We start from the raw sequence: 22,193 nt of genomic DNA on the forward strand, positions 1-22,193 counted from the left end.
TTGGTTACTTGGATTGTTGTTGTTTGATGTTGTAGGGTAGGAATGGAGTAGGAAATGCGGCTAAGTGAAGGAAAGGAACATTCTTGCAGTTCAGGTAAGTTTCATACCAGTGGAGCGTCTGCTCCACCAGAGGGGAGCGCCCGCTCCAAATATGTGGAGCGCCCGCTCCACATTGTGGAGCGTCCGCACCATTATCCCCAATTCAGAGCCTAATTTCAGACTAATGGAGCGTCCGCTCCAACCTAAGGGAGCGTCCGCTCCTTCCTGTGAGGAGCGCCCGCTCCCCCTCGTGGAGCGCCCGCTCCTATCAATTTTCCGGAAAAAAAATCGAGCTTAAAGCTCGTTTTTCCTCTTTTCTTCTTCACTGTCCCCTCATTTCATACTCTCACTCAAACCCTAAGAAATCCACTTCCCTCATTCCTCACAATTTCTCACTTGAAATCACCCTCACGCAATCAAAATCACAAATTTCACTCCAAATTTCACCTCAAAATCAACTCTTCATCTTTTAGTGTCGAGATCGGCGAATTTAATCCGATTTGGGTTTTTGCTCTTTGAGTTTGTTTGAAGCAATTTGGTATGAATTTCTTACTCTACTTCACTTAATTGTTGATTTTGTAAGTATAATTAGCCATTTTGTTTCTTAATTTGTGTTTTGAAGACTCAAATTTGATGGAATTTCATGACTACTAGTTCTTGCATGTACTACTTGTTTATGGTGGTTGAATGGGTTGAATTTAAGTAGTATGTGTTTGAAATTGTCATGTTTGGGCTATAATGTTGTTTGGATGAAGTTTGTAGTTGATTTCACTTGCAAAATTTTCATACTTGTATCATGGTTTGATTCTCGTTCATGCTAGCATAATACTTGTTCATGGTGCTTAATTCAAGATAAACTACAATTATTCATGCTAGTATTGCTTGATTTGATACGAAATTGGTACTTGTAAGGTTCTTGCCAAGATGAATTGTTTTATTGAGGATTTTGCAATTGGATGACAACTCCTAATTCAACCTGCTAAATTAAGCATTTGGATAGTGCTAATGCTTCCATCACCTTGTTTTGAATGTACAAATATTTCGAAGTGATGATTGAACCCCCTCATATGTCCTAATTTTTCCTAATCTTTGTTCATCGAGTGGTTTCTATTTCACTATTTAATGCCCTTGTTTTTGGCTAGTTGTCTTGATTGTGGATGATTTATATTCATGAGATGAGTGTTTGAAGTTGGATTCTTGGTTGTTTGTAGGTACCTATCCTTTTGTAGTCCTTGTTGTTGCAAGCTCCTAGCATCAATCATGTCTCGCCGATTAAGAGATTTGTTGCCGGGGTCTTCCTCCCGAAAATCACAAAAGGGGTCATCCTCTCAAGCCGCATCCAGCTCCGCGGCGGTGCCCAATGCACCTCCTCAGCCCTATAAGGTGAAATTTGCTTCACCTTATCAAGAAAAGTGTTATAATGAGCTCTCCAAGCGGGCCGTTCGGTCCACCCGTTTCTATGACAAAGAATGTTGTCAGGCCTTGGGCATCGATGCCGATGTCCGAGACATGGTCGAGTCCTTCGGGTGGCAAACCTTCCTCAATATCAAGGTTCCATCAAAATTCACCCACAACCCGGAGGCCGAGCCCAAGGCACCATTCACCTACTGGGAGCTCACCCTCGAATTCCTCTCTTCATTCAACCTTCAATCCATCGAGAGGCGAGGGGTGAAAGAACTTGAGCTTAACTTCCGTATGTTCAACAACCCACGGAAGGTGACAATGAGCGAGCTCAACCGGATGTTCGGGTGGGATCCCGAGAGCCCAGTGCACAGAGCTTATGATAACGAGAGGATGTGGCAAGGCTACGACGAGCAAGAGTGGTGGGGCACCATCACCCAAGGCAACACCAAATTCAAATCAAGATCGGCAAAGGCGTCGGAAATCATCCATCGAGCCCTCCGGTACTTTCATAGGCTAATGGTGTGTGCCTTATTTTCCCGCCAAGAGCTCGGGAAAATCAACCAAGAAGAGCTCGTTCTACTGTGGTTGGCCACCGACGGGTACATCAACTACGACCATGGGATGAATTTCGGGGGCCTCCTCACAGACCGCTTCCATGAGACGCAACTTGGTGTCTCCCTCACTGGTGATATTCAATTGGGGGGGATGATTACATGGATAGCCTACAAGTTAGGCTATGGAGCGAAGCTAGCCAAGCTTACCCCAGTCGATGAGCAGCCCTACCTGAACTTAGGGGCCCTCAAGACGGCCGGGATGATTCGCGAGGTGCCTACTCGCGTGGGAGGAGATGAGCGAGTTTGGATGGTCCGCGATTCTTCTTGGTGCCTCCTCCCGAATGACTACATCACTAACCCGCCAGAAGATGAAAATCAATGGCGCGTTCCCCGAGCTAACCTTGGGGAGGGTAGCTTGTCATTGAGAGAGAGAGCTCCCCGGGCCCCAAGGCAAAGGCGGCAACAAGAGCAGCATTTTACCAACAAGAACAACAACAATTCCAAGAACAACAACAATTTCAACAACAACAACAAGGTTTTCAGCAACATTTCGAGCATCAATCCTTCCACTATGGGGAAGAGTCTCAACAAGTGAACGTCCCCCCCTTTAGTGGGGGAGGTATGGCTTCTTCTTCTTCTTCCTCATTTAACATCGAGTCCGCTTTTCAAAATTTGTCCATGCAATTAAACCGGTTGACGGAAGTCGCCGATGGGAACTCGGTTTACAACGCCAACATTTATGATTGGCATGTAAACCAAGGGCATTTTGACCCACCGGTGAACTACCCGTATTTTCCGCCCCAACAGGGGCCGGTTCCTTGTCACGAGGAACCGCATGCTGACGGGACTCCCTGTCGACCGGTTTGGCCCTATTGGTCCGGGCCTTCATCCCAAGGGGCCCCCCGTGTGATCTACCCCACCTCTGAGGGGTACGATTACAAGGCACCGGGGGGATGTGATTACCGTGGGGATCCTAACTACCCCATGTATACATCCGAGCCTCTTGAGATACCCCCTCCCTTAGACCCTCTTCCGGACTATCAACAAGAGTTGTACCAGAACCGTGGTTTTCCACCGGGCTACACCGGTGGATGGGATCCCCATGGCCCTCCTATCGACGTCGACTATGAGTGGCGTCCATATGGAGAGGGCTCTAGTTCTCACATGGAGGACTAGGGCCCTCGGGCCGAGTTTAGCCCTTCCTCCCACCTATTTCCCATTTTTGATCAAACCGAGGACGGTTTTTCGTTCATGTGTGGGGGGTGGTTATTCATTGTTTCATTTAAGGGCTTTGTTCTATGGGGCATATTCATGGCCAATAGGTGTCTCTTGCATGCTATTTTTTCTCGATGTTGGTAGATGCTCACCTTCTATGTTCTCTAAAAAAATTTTTGATGATTTGATGATAACCTTGTGTTGTTTTTGCTCCCAATTTCAAAAATCCAAATTCCCCTTTAATCCAAACCTTTTCTTATTTTCTTTGTTCTTTTTCTTTAGTAGTTTTTTTTTCTTTATTTTGCTTTCTTTTCATTTCATTTTATATTTCTCTTGCTACTAACCGAATATTTGCCGAGTTGTGTTGGATTTTGACATTTTGTAGGGATTATTGGCGCTTTCCCCAAATTTTTCCAAGCAATGGAGCTTCATTGATAGTGGACTTGCGTTTTCTAAGCATATTTGGGTGACAAATTCCCCTTCTCAACTCTTTAAATATTTGAATGGTTGCATAGTTTAGTTTAGATTAGGAAGAAGTTGAATGGTTCGAGGTTATTTGATTTGGTTCTAAGGAACCTGGGATCGTTGATGTTGTATTCAACGATCATTGTATGTCGATTGGGATTTATGTGATTTACATGCCTCTCTTATGAACCGTTTTGATTTCTTCCTTTTTCCTTTGTGTGTTGCTTTTCTCCTTTCCTTTATGTAACATTCATAATCATGACAAGAGAAAAAATTTTGAAAATTGAGAATTTGCTCGTTCATTTGGAAATGTGGACCTATATGATTTTGTTATGACATATTTTTGAATGCTTACCTTCCTAGTTGAAGAGGGTCTTCACGGTTTGAGAGTGCTTAGGGTTGAACTAGACACATTTCAAGCTAAGGTAGCCTGGTTTAGAACTCTTGAGGACATTTGAACCCCTAATTCACGGGAAAGTGGTAAGATGGTGTTGCTCTCCGTAGTGAATAGGATTCCCTTGGTTGGTATTTGCTTATTTTCATGTCCCATGTAAGCGTTTAATGTTCAAGCCTCCATCACTTTTGTGGAGCGGCATTTTGGATCCTTAACTATGCGTGTCTTAATCCTTGTGTTGGTATCTAGCTCCCAAGACCGTGATCATATAACTCTAGAGGAGGAAGAGGGCATCTCTTCTCATTTTTCTTTGTTTCCTTGTGTTTTGTTACAAATTTGGTTTTTTTTTTTTTTTACATATACCTTCTTGCTAGCCATGTTGAGCCTTATTTCCCCTTTCTTGGTTAAACCACATTACAAACCTAGCGGCCTATGTTCTACCAACCCTTGTAGTTAGTGAAGCATCGGCTTGTGAGGTTCGAGTTTGAGAGTCTTGATTTTAAGAAAGGAAGTTGTGTAATTGGGTTCGAATGAGGTCTTGAAAGTCTATTCATGAAAGAGTGTGCAAAAGGTTTGGCAAGGAAGCTGTAATTTATGAAAACCAAACACCATTCAAAAAAAAAAAAAAAAAAAAAAAAAAAAAAAAAAAACAGAGAGAGTAGTATTGTCATGTAATTTGTATTGAAGGTTGTGATATGAAATTTAGGTTAGATTCCTATGTTGTTATTGAGAGATGACCACTCTTATGCTTCACTTAGGAGTTTCCACCAAAGTTTTCAAATTAATTCCCTACCTTAACCTTTAGCCATGACATTACAACCTTAACTAAGACCCTTGGACTTTAGAGGGGTGTGGTCAAGGAAACGGTGGAGGGAGATGGATTTCAACCCTATGGAGAGAGTACGCATAGTTGAGATGTCGGGATAGCCTCATTGTTCCACATATATTTATTTTTTTCCGGTTCCCTCGCAGAATCATGAGGATCCAATTAGGGGATGAATTGAAGCTGGCGGAGAGAACGTGGACCGTCTTGGATGGGGCTAGGCGGAGGATGAAATCATTAGTTCTCTATGCTTAGCTTAGGTCTGTCTCTTTCAACCTTGAGCATCTTAAAGCGTGTTTTCCCTCTTGAATTGAGAAAGGTAGGTATTCTTTGATCAATGTCATTATATTTGGGCCCGAATTGAACATTTGGTACTTGATTGATTTTCATAAACCTTGTCATGTTATGTTTGTTGTGTTTGCTCGTTGTTTTAATTCTTCTTGCTTGAGGACAAGCAAGAGGCAAGTGTGGGGGATTTTGATGAGTGATATTTATACCACTCTTTTATCCTTTTCTTTAAGGATTTTTCCCTTCACTTGGCACTTGTTTGAGCCTTTTTAAGCACCTTGTTTTAGTTTTCTTTGCCTTGTTCCTTTTTGTGTTTTCCCCTCCTTTTCCTTTGTTTTTGGCCTTGCTTTGTCGCTTTCCCTCTTTTCTATACTTATGTTTGTGTATGAGTGTTTGAGTAGGTTGAATGGAGTGCTCGTGTGATTATGCTCGAGGCTTAATCAACCTTTAATTTTTGAGTGCATTGGAATAGCGGAAGAGAGGAGCATGGATTTGGAGAAGAGTCCGGAGCTTTCAAGAGGAGCGGCCGCTCACCAGAGAGGAGCGCCCGCTCCATTTTCTCATCTGATCCCCTGTTTTCCAGACTTATGGAGCGTCCGCTCCACCAGAGAGGAGCGCCCGCTCCACACCTGGAGCGCCCGCTCCAGTAAGGCGACTGTTTTGATTAGTACCCTCTAGAGCGTCCGCTCACCCTCGATGGAGCGGCCGCTCTCGTGGGTATTTCCGTGCATTTTAATCTTTCTTTAGAGTAATGTGAGGGGCTTATAAAGACCCCTAGGTTTGTAATGAGATTATCATGTACATTTTAGCCCTAATCTAGAGAGAGAAACTCCATTAGTAGAGAGAGAAAGTGTGGATTTCCATTGATGAACTTGGATATTGAAGAAGGAGCTTGATTGAATCTTTGTAAATCTTCATCTTCAATTAATGAGCAATCTCTTACTCTCTTTCTTTACTTTTGTATCTAGTTTTGTTTGCTTATTTTAATTTTCCTTCTTTGCTTATTGATCATGTTGATGCTTATTGATTTGATGATTGATATTGTCTTCAATATGGTTTGTGAGTAGTCACCTAGCCAAGGATGTGGGGATGGTGTAGTTGTTGATTGATTCATGCTTATGATGTTGGGGTTTTGTTAATGGTGATTAAAGTCTTTGTATGTTTGATATTCTTTAATCTTCTTGCAAGTGCACATTGTTAGTTGATTAAAGGTGAATCTTTGCTAACAAGAAACGGAAGTTGACTTAGTTAAGGTTCATTGTTATCGATAGTTCTTTGATTGCACCTTCTAATTTATGGTTCTAGTGTGGAAACATGGAGGCTATGTTAGGAGAAATTGATTAACCCCGGAAGGCGGTTAGATTGAGCTTTAATTCGATATTCTTGCATGCTTAGTTTACCATTGCTTTGCTTCCTTGTTATTGCATGATCAATTGGCAACTACATCTACCTACTTCCCTTGGTGCTTAGTTATATTGATTTTTAATCATTCTTAATCTCTAGTTTAATCTCTTAGTTATTCACACTTCTTGTTCCGAGGTAGCTTAAGTATTAAGTAGTGAATGTGGTGTTTATGCATGTCTCCTTGTGGTTCGACCCCTATACTTGCCTTATACTTGTATTAGGTTTGTTTAGGTGTATAAATTATATTTGATCTAGGGATAGACAATTGACGACGCGTTTATTCCCTTGCCAAATGCTTCTTCCTTGCTTGATCATTGAGGTCCCGAATTGTATCCTTTGCCAAGGTGAATCTCACAATACCTACACAAGTAAACAAAGGAAGGAAATAAAAGGGAAAAAGAGCAAAATAAAGGAAAACACAATAAAAACACGAGAATCATAAAGAAAAGAGGAAAAAGGAGAAACTAAAGGAAAAAGGACCAAAACTAAGAGAAGAAAACAACAAAAAGGGAAAGAAATAACCTAATAGACTACCCTATGAGTGCCATAAATGACACTCATCAAATTCCCCCAAGCTAGACTTTTGCTCGTCCCGAGCAAAACAAAGGCAAAGAAGGAATAAGAAGGGACAAATAAAAAGAAAAAGAGGGGTAAGAATTTACACTAGGACTCACTGTCGTAGGAATCACGGTTGTTTTTAGCTATAACAAGCCATTTTGAACCCCTAGATCGCTCTAGAGGACGAGTGATGCTCTCGTAAGGGTATCCTAAGAGTTTACCCATAACTCTCCACCAAACCCCCAAGAGGCAAACCAAAGAAAGAAAAGAAAGAGGAAAAAGGAAACAAAATCTTCACGAAATGGACTTTACAAAGAGACTATAATTCAAATGAATAGCAACCTTTCTAAAGTGAATTATGGTATGCACGTTATAAGATACCTAAGGTTGATTGAAACATAAATATGCTAAGCATAGGAACTAGTTATCACACTCCACCTTCATCCCAAACAGTCTTACCGCGTTCCCCCTACTAATCTCATATCTCCCCTTAGTGAGCATCTCATAGATTCCGCGAAGGAACCGGAAAAAAATCAAAGTTTTTAGGCTACTCGACATCTTGATTTCGCATCCCCTTTCCTTAGTCCACAACCTATGATTCCCTCCACCGATGAAAGACTCAACTCCTAGGTCCAAAGGTCTTCCCCAAGGTTGTAACGTAAGGCAAGAAGGGTTAAGGTAGGCTAAAAATTTAAAATTTGGTGGTTATCCTAAAATGTGAAGCAAAGACCGGCCAAATCTCAACACCAAACTTAAGTAATCACCAAACAAAAATGTATTAACACCCCCAAGCTTATTCATAGCAATACTCTACTAAAATAAGACCAAAAAGCGTGAACACTTACCGCTTTCTCCCCCCCCCCCAAGCTAAAGGAAGCATTGTCCTCAATGCAAAGAGAGGTGAAAGACACTTGGAGTAAATTTTTTTTTTTATTTTTTTTTTTTGAAATTTCTCATACACCTTTAAAGCATTAGTCCTTGCCTCTTTCCCAATTCGGACGGCTTTTACAAAAGCATTTACCATTATTCACAAAAACGACTCAAATATGTGTACCAAATCGAACCAAACCCCAACTTCATACACCACAATCACCAAACATTGACCCTTGCTTCACAAAAACCAAAAAGATAGAGGATGAAACAAAAGGCTCAAAATATCTAATTATGCGGCTTGAAAAGAGGGAAGAAGGCTCAAAGGGGTAACAAGTAGGTAAATGTATCCCAAATCCAAAAAAAAAAAAGTAAACATAAAAGGGACTATCCTAGAAAAAAAGAAAAATACCTCCCCGAAAAAGCTGCCTTTGTCCTTCCTAGGTAGTTCGGTCACGGTCTTAGGAATCATATGCTAAGAATCTAGATTAGGTTTGCGAAAATCAAGGATCCATGCCACTCATGCAAGAATTTGATGAAAGCTTGAACAATTATACATCTCACATGGTTGTAGCAAAAACTCACTAAGGTTGTCAAATCAAAGATAGGGAGCAACTACCTACATGCCACAAACGAGTAGAATCCGGCTTCATGATCCCCCTAGTTCTAGACAACTATCTTAGCATGCTTTATCCTAGAATCAACCAAACGTAATCTCAAACCGTGCATACCATAATTACCTAGGAAGACTATTATTCAAAAGCAAGAGTCCATTGCATACAAGTCCGACATTCAAAAAGAGAAATAGTAAAAAGAAAGCCTCAAAAAGAAATGCACACCGACAAGAACAAAAGATAAGAAAAGAAAAGAAAAGATGGAAAACTAAGATAAAGATAAGAAAGGGAAAGAGGAAAGGGCAAAGATGCAATCATAACACGTTTATCCCAATCGACATACAAGTGGTCTAATGGCTACATCGCCAAAGACCCCAAACACACTAGGTGTTAAATTCATACATCCTCGAACCGTTCAACTTCCCCTAAGTCTAATCTTAATCTAAGCAACCAAGAAAACAAAGAAGTGAAAATAAAAAGGATTAAAATAAGAAAGGCCTCACCAAGCGTCCGTGCTAGACTAAAGTACCCAAAGAGTAAGAACGAGCTTCTCCAAAGGGTTCCGCAATCCAAAGCATGAGCTACGAACAAGGTGAGTAAAAGAAAAGAAAGCTATATATATACAAAATGAAATTGTTAGTAACTTCCAAACAAAAGCAAACAATAAAAACACTTAAACACTAACTATATACAAAAACCTAGAAGAACCCATCATCATCAAAACCAAAAATTTATTTCTTTGTTGTTTTTTTTAAGAAGTTCCCAAAAACCATCATCCGAAGAAATAATCAACAACAAGCAACAGAACATCGAGACCAATAGCCAAGATCCACCAAAAACCTTATCAAAAACTTCCCACCGAGCCCAAGGTGCCGCCCCCATGCTAACACATCCTTTTTGACCCTCCCCCTCACAAAATGAAAGCATCGACCCCGATGCCGACAAACATGCAAAAATAGGGAAAAGGGGAGAACAAAAAGGGAAACAAACATGCGAAAAGGGGACTATTGGCCACTAGGGCCGGCACCATCATCAACTCCAAAACCATCACCCTCATCCCAACCTCCGGTGAAACCGGGAGGAAATCCATAATGACCCTTAAATAGGTCTTGTTGGGATGGGGTTAATTGGTCAAAGGGCTCTTGTTGAACAAGGGGCTCGGGGTGACGGGGGTCAACATAATAATAAGCGGGGTCACCCCTGTAATCACTCCCCCCGAGACCCTATAATCATAGGGCGGGAAGTTGCGCCTTGGCACATCGGGGGTCTCAACCCCTTGCCAATAAGGGTACGTAGGGAGGCCGTCACCACCCCGGGAAGGTACCGGCCCTTGTTGGGGCGGCACATAAGGATAGTTGACCGGGGGTGCGACCTCCCCCCTACGTACACTAGCGTCATACAAGGCGCTAGTTTGATAAGATAAAGTTTGGTGGTCAGAAAACATACCTTGCATGCTCAATTGCATGCGTTCCATGTGGGCTCTCATGGCCTCCATTTCCCGGAGATAAACATCTCCTTGGAAGTCTTGTTGTTGTTGTTGATGTTGATGTTGTCGTTGTTGTCTTCTCTCTCTTCTTCTTCCTTGAGCATCCTCTTGGAAATGCTCATGTTGTTGATGAAACGGTTGTTGTTGTTGTTGTTGCTCATCTTGTTCTTCTCCTCTTCCTTCCTCCTCCTCCTCATGCACTCCCTCAAACCCGGCTCCCTCAGAAAAATTTGCATCCTCCTCCATCTCATCCTCATCTATCCTACCATTGTCCCTAGGGACCATCCAAACATTCCTAGCTTGGCGAAAGATGGAGGTAGCGGCCGGGTTAGGGAGAAGGCAATGGTGGGTATTCCTTACTAGCCAAGAGTAAGTACCGGCTCTCCTAGTACTAGTTATGAAATGGAGGGTGTTAACCTGCCTCAAACTAATCCAAATGTCTTCACTCCCTCCAACCGGAGTGCAAGACTCTAAGAACCACTCTTGGTTAAAATACCGCACTAAACGGGTCACCATGCCCCCACAATGAATCTCCCCCGTCTTAACCCCATGCATGATCTCCTTGCAACACTCCATGAAAATGTACCCAAAGTTTATCCTAGATCCCAACTCCGGCTTAGTAGCCATCCACAAAACCATGATCTCCTCTCGAGACAACTTTCCCAAATCTTGCTTACTATAAACCGAGTACCCGAGAATTCTATGTAGGATCCTAAGGGCCGGATGGATGATCTCACTAGCAAGGGATATTTTGGAGTCCAACTGTTTTTTGTGGGCTATGGTTCTCCACCAAGCGACCTCATTGTACTCACTTTGGGCAAGGGAGATTAGGGGCTCGAAGATATCACCATTTGGGTTGAAACCTAGGGCAACATTAAACTCGGCTAGGTTCATGGTGTGCTTAACATTGAAGAGTTGGAAGGAGATGATGTAGTCGGTTTCCCCTACCCTATTGAATTCAAAGGTGGAGAAAAACTCAATTGAAGACTCCAAGTAGGTTCGGGGGTTAGATTTCAAAAACTCACCCAAGCTTAGGTTTTCAAGGAGTACATCAAGGTCATTATCTATGCCTAGCTTGGCCATGTCATCACGAAAATAATGGCGGGTGGGTCTAAACTTTCGGTCTTTCATTTTGTTATAGACGGGCAATTGTTTAGACCGGTTCCACAATTTTAGAGGTGGTAGAGGAGGAGGGGTATCTTGGTTTGGGGAATGTGTTTGGGATTGAGGGTTTGAGGATTGGCCTTGAGAAGATTGGCCGGGAGATTGGTTCGGGCGCTTTTTGCTACTCTTAACTTTTCTCAACAAATTCATTTTTTTACCACACAAATTCACAAAAATTCACAAGAAATAATCCAACTCCCTCAAACAAGCAACAAACACCTCAAACACTCACAATCCTCCTTTCAAATCCAACCAAACCCCCAAAAACTACAAGGTACCTGTTTCAATCAACACAACAACCAAAATTCCAACAACAAATACCAATATCAACAATCATCCATCAAATATATGCAAGATTTATCAAGAAAAATCAATCATCACTCAAAAATACCAAATTTCACAAAAATAACCATGAAACACAAAAATCATGCTCAAAATCAAGATAAACCAACCAATGTAAAGAAATCAAGTGAAATTGACAAGAATAATACAAAGGTTAGAAGTATACCAATATTGGAGACTCAAATCAAGCTTAGAGCACCACACACTACCGAAATTTGCCAAAAACCACGAGAAACTTGAGTAGAAGTGATGAAAATGGAGAAATAAGGTAGATTTTGTGAAAATTTGATGGAAAATTTGAAGAAAGGAGTAAGGATATGATGATTTGGGGTTAGGGTTTGAGTGTATGTAGAGAGAGAAAGGGGAAAATTAGAGAGGAGATGAGAAAATAAGAGAGGAGAGAGAGGGAGAGGGGTGCGTCCGGGTTAAAGAAACCCAGGAACCCGCGCCTTCTCCCGATAGTGCCGCGGTCTCGGGAACTCTCCCGCGCCCGCGGAGAGACCGCGGGGCAACCGCGGGGAGTTCCTGTCAAAAATTGAAGAAATTATACCTGATGCTAGCCGCGCCCTCTCCAAAACTTCCCGCGCCCGCGGAGAGACCGCGGGGCAACCGCGGGAAGTTCCTGATCCAAAACTTAGAAATTTGCTGAAATAGGGGCCGCGCCCTCTCCAATTTTCCGAGACCTCTCTAAACTCCCCCGCGCCCGCGGAGAGACCGCGGGGCAACCGCGGGGAGTTCCTGATTGTAATTGCCTTTGAAAGCTGTAGAGGCCCCCGAGGTCTCTCCAAGCCCTCGGGGAGCCCTCTCCCCTGCACTCTAAACTCTTCATAAAACCCCTTCTTTCCAACAAGTGATGACAATAGGCAACCTACAAAACAAACATAAAACCAACACAACATAAGATCAAAAACTAATCAAGGAAAATGAAAAGAAAAGAAAAGAAAAGAAAAATGAGATGAGAATCCGGGTTGCCTCCCGTAAGCGGTTTTGGTTAACGTCGTTAGCTCAACGTGCATCACCCCACTCAAGGTGGCTTGAAAAGAATCATCTTGTGAACAAGACCAACAAACACTCCATCAAAGTACTTCTTGAGCCGATGACCATTAACCTTAAATGAAGATGAGGAATCCAAAGGAGAAATTTCCACGACACCATTACCAAAAACATCCTTCACCAAGAACGGACCACTCCATCTTGACATGAGTTTTCCGGGGAACAACTTCATTCTAGAATTGTAGAGGAGGACTTTGTCACCTACACAAAACTCCTTTTTCTCAATCAACTTGTCATGAACCTCTTTGGATCGAGCTTTCTAGGTGCTAGCACAATCGTAAGCATCAAGTCGAAGTTCCTCTAACTCATGAAGATCCAACCACCTCTTTTCTCCCGCACTTGCTAAGTCAAAATTGATCTTCTTGATGGCCCACAAGGCACGATGTTCAAGCTCAACCGGGAGATGGCATGATTTGCCATAGACAAGGAGATATGGAGTGGTACCAATGGGTGTCTTAAAAGCCGTCCTATAAGCCCATAGAGCATCATCCAATTTGTCCGACCAATCCTTTCTATTGCGAGCAACCGTCTTCTCAAGAATAAGCTTGATTTGACGATTTGAAACCTCAAATTGGCCACTCGTTTGAGGATGGTAGGGAAGCCCAAATCGTTGATGCACACCATGTTTCCTCAACATCTTTTGAAAGGCATTATGGACAAAGTGGGATCCATTATCACTTATCACCGCTTTTGGGACACCAAACCTTGGAAAGATGATCTTCTTAAACAACTTCAATACAACCTTGTGATCATTTGTTGGAGAGGCAATGGCCTCAACCCACTTAGAAACATAGTCCACCGCCACAAGAATATATTGATTCTCGTATGAAGAGGGGAATGGTCCCATGAAGTCAATTCCCCACACATCAAACACCTCTAATTCAAGGATGGGTTGTTAAGGCATCTCATGTCGCTTGGAAATGTTCCCAACTCGTTGACATCGGTCACACGACTTAACAAAGCCCCATGAGTCCTTGAAGAGATGTGGCCACCAAAAACAACTTTGAAGAACCTTGGTAGCGGTCTTGGAAACACCCATGTGCCCACCACTAGGGTCCGAGTGGCACATTTTTAAAACAATAGGCACCTCTTCATTTGGAACACAACACCTAAGTAAGCCATCAACCCCACGTTTGTATAAGATAGGATCATCCCACAAATAGTGCCTTGCCTCTCTTTTGATCTTCTTCTTTTGGTTCTTGGAGAAAGAGGGTGGAAACTCCCACATGCTAGAAAATTGACCAAATCGGCATACCATGGGAGTTCCTTCACCTCTATGGCATACAAGAAATCATCAAGCATTCTATCTTCTATTGGTAGACCATCATCATGAATTTGATCCCCTTCAAGGCGAGAAAGATGGTCCGCCACAACATTCTCCGCACCCTTCTTGTCCCTAATCTCAATCTCAAAAGCTTGCAATTTAAGCACCCATCGAATCAACCTTGGCTTGGACTCTTTCTTGGCAAAGAGATACTTGAGGGCCGCATGATCCGTGAAGACTATGGTCTTGGAACCCAACAAGTAACACCGGAATTTCTCAAAAGAGTGCACAATTGCCAAAAATTCTTTTTCCGTTGTTGTGTAGTTCTTTTGAGCCCCATTGAGAGTCTTGGACATATAGTAAATCACGTGAAGTTTCTTGTCTACTCGTTGTCCCAAAACACCTCCAATCGCCCAATCACTCGCATCACACATCAACTCAAAAGGAAGATCCCACCTTGGGCCTTGAACAATAGGAGTAGAGATTAGGGCCTTCTTCAATCTATCAAATGCCTTCAAGCATTTGTCATTAAAATTGAACTCAACATGTTTTTGAAGAAGGTCATTTAGGGGCTTAGCAATGAGTGAAAAATCCTTAATGAATCTTCTATAAAAACCCGCATGACCAAGGAACGATCTCACTCCTTTGACATTCACCGGAGGTGGAAGTTTCTCAATCACATCAATTTTGGCCTTATCCACCTCAATGCCTCTATTTGAAATCTTGTGCCCAAGCACTATACCTTCCTCTACCATGAAGTGGCACTTCTCCCAATTCAAAACAAGATTGACTTTCTCACATCTTGCCAAACACTTCTCAAGATTCACAAGGCACTCCTCGAAAGAAACACCCCCCCACCGAAAAATCATCCATAAAGACCTCCATTTCCACCTCCAACATGTCTCCGAAGATACTCATCATGCACCTTTGGAAAGTAGCGGGTGCATTGCATAACCCAAAGGGCATTCTCCGGTAGGCAAAGGTCCCATAGGGACAAGTGAATGTGGTCTTTTCTTGATCATTAGGGTGGATAGGGATTTGGAAGAATCCGGAATACCCATCGAGGAAACAATAAAACTTGTGCCTTGTTAGTCTCTCAAGCATTTGGTCAATAAACGGAAGAGGAAAGTGATCCTTCTTGGTAGATGTGTTTAGACGTCTATAGTCTATACACATCCGCCAACCGGTGACCGTCCTATTTGGAATGAGCTCACCCTTCTCATTCTCAACCACGGTCATGCCCCCCTTCTTTGGAACGACATGGACGGGGGAGACCCACCTAGAGCTAGAGATGGGGAATATGATTCCCGCATCCAATAGCTTGGCGATCTCCTTCTTAACTACCTCTCCCATTTGGGGATGTAGTTTCCTTTGTCGTTCAATAGAGGGAAGGGCGCCTTCTTCAAGCGTTATGTGGTGTTGGCACAAAGCGGGGCTTATACCTTTAAGGTCATCAATTGTGTACCCCAAAGCACCTTGGTGTTTTCTCAAAACACCACATAACGCTTGAGCTTGGCTCTTGCTCAAGGATGCACTAACTATCACTGGGTAAGTGGAATGAGGGCCCAAGAATTCATACCTAAGGTGTGATGGTAAAGGTTTGAGCTCCACCATAGGCACACCATTACCTTCTTGTGATATGGCCACTTGCAAAGCTTCATTGCTTGAGATTTTCAAACATGTTTGCTCATCCACGTCCTCCACACTTCCATCAAGTAACTCCTCATAGAAAGTCATCTCCTTGTATGAAGCACCTACCTTGTCTTTGTTCAACAAAACATTCTCAAGAGCATCGTTAGAAGTGAGCAAGCGCTCATGCATGGAAGACACAACAATATCTAGTGAATCAATCATCATACAATTTTCCAAAGAAGAACATGGATACTTCATGCTCTCATTCAAATCAAATTCTATAACCTCTTCTCCTACCTTAAGGGAGATCTTAGCACTCCTCACATCAATCATGGCTCCCGAGGTAGCAAGAAAGGGTCTACCTAAAATGATCGGAATGGTGGCATCCTCATCCATTTCAAGAACAACAAAATCCATGGGAAACACAAACTTCCCCACCCTCAAAGGGACATCCTCTACCTTACCTTTTGGAAATTTGATAGACCTATCCGCTAATTGCAAGGTAATGTTAGAAGGTAAGAGTTCCCCTAGCTCAAGTCTTTGATAAACCGAATATGGCATTAGGCTCACACTAGCTCCCAAGTCACATAAGGCATTATCAATTTGCATCTTGTTAATGGCACAAGGGATGGAGAAGTTTCCGGGATCCTTCAACTTGGGTGGCATTTTGTTCATGATGATAGCACTACAATTTTCGGTCAAATTGATGGTCTCCACAACCTCACAAGTTCTTCTCCCACTCAAAATGTCTTTGAGGAATTTGGCATAGTTTGGCATTTGGTTGATCACATCGGTAAAAGGTAGAGAAAGGTGGAGTTGTTTTAGCATCTCAATGAATCTCCCAAATTGTTCATCCAATTTGTGTCTCATGAATTTTTGTGGGTAGGGGAGCTTGGGTCTCACAATCTCTTTCTCTACTCTCACCTCTCTAGGTGTCTCAACCACTACCTCATCCAATGATGCCCTATTCCCCTCATCCTCAACCAAAACCTCCCTAGGAATCTCCTTATCTACACCCTTCCTAGGCAATCTCTCCTCAAGAACCTTTCCACTCCTAGTAACAATAGCATTCACGGGTTTCTTGGGGTCAAGACCTTGGGAAGGTAAAGAAGAAGGGCTTGCATGATCTTTCAAGGCATTAGCAAGTTGAGAGATTTGGTTTTCAAGCATTTTATTGTGGGTCATCATTTCATTGAATTTTTCATCACTCACGGCCATGTATGTGTTCAACAACTTGGTTTGATTCTCATTTATCTCCTCCAAATTAGTCCTAGGTGAAGAAGGTTGAGAATAGGAACTTTCACCTTGAGTTTTTGGAACAAACCCGGGTGGAGGACCTCTTTGAGAATTATTTTGAAAATTACCCCGTCCTTGATTGTTCCAATTACTCCTATTTTGACTTTGGCCATAGCCTTGATTATGGTTTCCACCACCTTGATTATGATTACCACTACCTTGGTTATGATTTCCATAACCTTGGTTTTGGTTACCATAACTTTGGCCTTGATTACCATAATTTTGGCTTTGATTTTGGCCACTATAACCGTGATTATTATAGCTACCACGAGAACCTTGGTTCCCTTGGTTTCTATAACCACCACCTTGGTTATAGTTGTCAAAATTGCCTTGGCCTTGGAAGTTCCTATTCCATTGACCTCTTTGATTATCAAACCGTTGACCATTATTATTCGACACATAATTCACATGTTCACTCTCATGGTTATCAAACTCATCAACACATTCACTAGGACAAGCACTAGAGTCATGATCATACGATCCACATGCATCACAAAACAAGCAACCCATAGGCATATTATGTGAAGAGGGAGGGGGTTGAGAGTTAGAAGGAGTACCTCTCCCCTTAAATTGGGAGGGAAGATTCGAGGCTTGAGAAGGGGAAGAAGTGCTCTCCAACTTAGCTTTGATTGCGGTGACCTCCTTTCCTAAGTTTGTCATTTGGGAGGAAAGGTTGTTGATTGCATTTAGATGGTCCACCGAGTACAATGAAGATTGCTTGCTTGAAGAGTCCCTCTCCCCATCTTGCTAATCCCTATAGTATGTCACCACGTCCTCAATGATGTCCACAACTTCTTCTTCGGTTTTGTTCATGATAGGGCCCCCGGCCCCTCCATCGAGGCATGACTTGCCTTGGGGCTTAAACCGCCATAGAAGATTTGGATCACTTGGTATGTGGGGATTCCGTGGTGAGGGCACTCCCTTTGATACTCTTTGAATCTCTCCCATGCTTCGTAAAGGCTTTCACTTGGCCTTTGCTTGAACCCTTGAATCAAGGCTCTTGCCTCCGCCGTCTTCGTTTGGGGGTAGAAGCGGGACAAGAAAGCCTTTGTGACATCGTCCCAAGTTCTCAAGGAGTTGGGCTTCACCTTTTTGTCTAGCCACTCCAAAGATCTTCCTATTAGAGAGAAAGGGAACAACTTGAGGCGGATGAATTCTTGAGAAACTCCATTGACTTTGATGGTGTTGCAATATTTTTCAAACTCCTTTAGATGGTTCAATGGGCTCTCATTCTTGGCCCCACTATGTTGCCTTCTCTCAATCAAGGTGATCATTGCCGGCCGGATTTCGAAGTCATTTGCCGGTGTAGTAGGTGGAGCTATTCCGCTCTCAAACCTATATGCCCCGGGCACTCCAAGCTCCTTCAAGGCCACTCTAGGATTTTCACCCATGCCTTGCTGTTCTTGAATTTCTTCTTCACTTGAAGAGCTATAACCCAAGGATCTATTAGCCACTCTTCTTCTTGAAAGAGTTCTCTCAATTTCCGGATCAAGGGGAACAAAGGAACGATCACGGGTTCTATGCATGCAAAACTCAAAGAAAAATATTAGTAGCACGGCTACAAGTGTAGCCTAAAGAAACAAAATCTTTTTGTATTTTTTTTTTTGTAAAATGAAGTAGACTCAACAACAAAAGCTAAGCACCAATAGCATTCCCCGGCAACGGCGCCATTTTGACAACAGGAAAATGCATGTCGTTATCTACCCTTTCCCCAAGCCAAACTAAATTTGTAAACACCTAACCAACCTTATATGAATATAGGGCAAGTTAAGGGTCGATCCCAAGGGAATGCAATGATGAAAACTAAAGTCTAAGTCAAGCTACCTCGAAGTCGAAAATGAGATTATGGTTGGTGCTAAAATGAACTAGATCAAATTCAACAAGTAATCAAGGGTCTAAACACTAGGGATATGGATTCCACATGCAAGATCAATGATAATGCTAGATTAAAGCTCAATCAATTAATTCAAGTATTGCAATGGACAAACAATAGTAGCAATCAAGAGAGTTCAAATGCTATCTCCTATAGGCCAATCTTGTGGTCACTATGAAAGACAAACCAAGAAGAATCACAAGCAAACTCAATCAATTAGAGCAACCTTCAAATCAATTGGTCATGTCATTAAGAGTTGCAATGCAATCTAGATTAATCTTATAGGGTGATCAATCCTAATCTAATCAATCTCATGCAAAACTATGTGAACCAATTTAATTGCAACAAATCAACCAATCAAAGAGCATCAACTAGCATTTCCATTAATCCAACATGCTTCCCCCTTTCCCTAGCAACTAATCTACTCACTAATCATGGTGAGATTCAAAACCAAATAACTAGAAATTGTATTGATCATCATTCTATATCAAAATCTAATAGAAATCAAAGTATTCAATATTATCAAACTCAAATCCAAGAAAAACAAGCATCAAGCAAAAAAAAAAATCAAATAGCAAGTAAGTAAGAGATGAAAGAAGGAAGAGATTCTCACTAATATTGATGATTGAAAATGAAGAAATCCAAACTTGATTAATCAAATGTTGAGTTACAAATCCAAAACCAAGAACTTCTCTCTAACTTCTCTCTAACTTCTCTCTCTAAAACTAAGCTAATGAAATATTATCAGAAAGTTGGATTCAAAAAGGAAATACAATTCTATTTATAAGCTAAGAAGAAATCGGCAGCTCCCGCGCCCTCTCCCGATAGACCCGCGCCCGCGGAAAAATGGGTACGGAACCCTCCGCGGGCTGTCTGGGCAGCACCCGCGCCCGCGGCATCAGGGGCCCGCGCCCGCGGGGAGATGACCCTCGCCCGCGGCATGATCCCCTGCTCCCAAAGGCTGATCAGGGGGCCGCGGTCTCTCTGAGCGGAGAGGCCTCTCCATTTTGCCCGCGCCCGCGGGAAGCTCTCGGGGCAACCGCGGCTAGTTCCTGCCAACTTTTGGCAGTTTTGAGCATCATAGGCCCGCGCCCGCGGCTTGATGACCCGCGCCCGCGGCCTGGTGGTAATGCCTTGGAGACCTCTCCGAGGCCTCTTCAAGGCCTCTCTAAGCCCTCTCTAGCCAAATGCTTCTTCCTTGCTTGATCATTGAGGTCCCGAATTGTTTCCTTTGCCAAGGTGAATCTCACAATACCTACACAAGTAAACAAAGGAAGGAAATAAAAGGGAAAAAGAGCAAAATAAAGGAAAACACGATAAAAACACGAGAATCATAAAGAAAAGAGGAAAAAGGAGAAACTAAAGGAAAAAGGACCAAAACTAAGAGAAGAAAACAACAAAAGGGAAAGAAATAACCTAAAAGACTACCCTATGTGTGCCATAAATGACACTCATCATCATCCTTTAAACAGTTTTGCTTGGCTTGAAGACATGGCTGACATGCATCGCTTTGATCATTATGTAGTGTGTGGTGGGAATACTAGGACTCCAACACCTTCTCCCTCCCCAGCAGTTCAATCAAGTAGGATGGCTGAATCTCCGGGTGATCGCTCATACTTTGACTGCCAGCCTACTTATGTTGTTGAGCCCGTAGAGGAGGGCAAAACTAAGTTCTTGCTTGACGACAAGTGCTATGGGCCTAAGACCTGTGTGCTAGATTCCAGTTGGTGTAAGGACGTTGAGAGGCTGAGTCTGGCTGCTGTTGGGCAGAAATTTTACGGTTTTGGGGAGGGCTACGAGCTGGTTCTGCCTGCTAATGGTGCTAAGTTATCAGCCCCTCCTACAGGTCATATTGCTGTGTTCGCCTCGCAGCTTGACTTGGGTTTGAGGTTCCCTTTAGACCCTACTTTAGAGAAGTTGTTGTGTGCTTTAAATATCTCTATATCTCTGATTCATCCTGCCTCCCTACACACTCTGATTTGCTTGCTGTGGTTCCTGAGGTTTCGGAGGTACCCTGAGTCTCTACATTTGTTTAAGTCTCTCATGAGCCTGAAGAGATCAGACTCTGGGACTGAGTTAGGGTGGTACTATGTTGCTCCCAAAGTGAGCAGAGTCTTGTCCTACCCAAAACTTGGGCGTTTTAGGGACTGGACTGATAAGTTTTTCTGGGTGAAGGTGCTTTCCAACTTTGCTGCTCCTCGCAACTTCAGAGAGATTCACACCAACATGGCTGGGGTCACAGTTTCTGCTTCTGAACCTGCTCGTTAGACGGAGGCCTTTGAGGCTCTACAGGGAACGGGGACAGGTGACTCCAAGTTTCCCAAGGTCTTGCTGCCTAACTCCATTTACATTGTGGGTAAAGAGCAGTTTTCGGCCATGCGTTTGTGCCGTACACATGAGTCTGGTAAGCTCTTTCTGTCTTTTGTCTTTCTCCTGTTTTCCTTTTTTTTTTATATTCTTGACTTTTTGTCATTTTGTGTTTGTAGGCTATGACAAGTTGGACAAAAGTATGCTCGGGCTGGCTGAAAATTGGAAGGACCCCTTGACTGCCACCCCTGAGAACCCTCCTCAGCTCTTTGATATGTTAGAGGTGTATGCGGGCTCCCTGAAAGGTGAGGCGCGTTTGGCTCCCGTTGAGCTGCGGGCTGTTGTTGGTACCGTAGCCACTGGTGAGCGTCCGGGGTCCAGCCGCACTGAGCCAGAGCCCTCGTCTCCTACTGTTGGGAGTAGGCGTGAGACTCGCCCTGCTCCTCGAAAGGTGGCTTTAGATTCCGAGGCGTTATTGGCGCCTACTGCTTCCCCTGAGAAGCAGTCTGTCGCGGCTTCCGGCCGGGTGGCACCTCAGACTTCTGCTGCCTAAAGGCAACGTGAACAAGCTTCTGAATAACCAAAGGCTACTGCCGATGACTTTGCTGATAGTGTTCTCCGATTTCCCTCTGAGGGGATTGAGACCACTGCTGCGGGTGAAAAACCCGTATCCTCTGCTGAGCATGTTCTGCCCTATCCTACTTCTATTGTTGATACCACTGCTGTGAAGGACGTTGCAGTCCCTTCTACTCCAGCTACTGATTTTCAGCTCCCTGATGAATCTGCCATGGAGCTTCCAAGGATCCCACCGCGTCCCTACGGGCTGAGGGGGCGGCTCCGAAGCGCCACCCGTGGTGGAGTCTCTCGGGCTGCGGGCTTTCACCAGCAAGATCGTCCAGTGATTGACCTGGAGGACGATCCTATGTCTTCTGCCCCTGCTAGGGATGAGGCTGAGGCGAAAAAGGCTCGCACCTCTCCTGGCCCAGACCCTTTTGCTTCCACATCTGCCAACACTGGGCACCTAGGTGGGAACGTTGGTGGGGGAGACACTCAGAATTCCAGTGAGCTTAACCGTTGTGTTCACCTGTTCCTGGGTGATGCCTTTGAGAATCCTCTTTCTGCGTCCTCTCTTTCTGCTGGAGGGACTT

At 43.4% G+C, this 22,193-nt stretch overlaps 1 pseudogene; it reads left to right on the plus strand.

Annotated features, from left to right (window-relative positions):
- The first annotated feature begins 17,765 nt into the window (after nt 1-17,765).
- On the plus strand, nt 17,766-17,864 carry LOC145612809 (small nucleolar RNA R71; annotated as a pseudogene).
- Nucleotides 17,865-22,193: the final 4,329 nt, after the last annotated feature.

This window comes from Chenopodium album, chromosome 24, assembly GCF_948465745.1.
Source record: "Chenopodium album chromosome 24, dcCheAlbu1.1, whole genome shotgun sequence".
Classification (NCBI taxonomy): Eukaryota; Viridiplantae; Streptophyta; class Magnoliopsida; order Caryophyllales; family Amaranthaceae; genus Chenopodium; species Chenopodium album.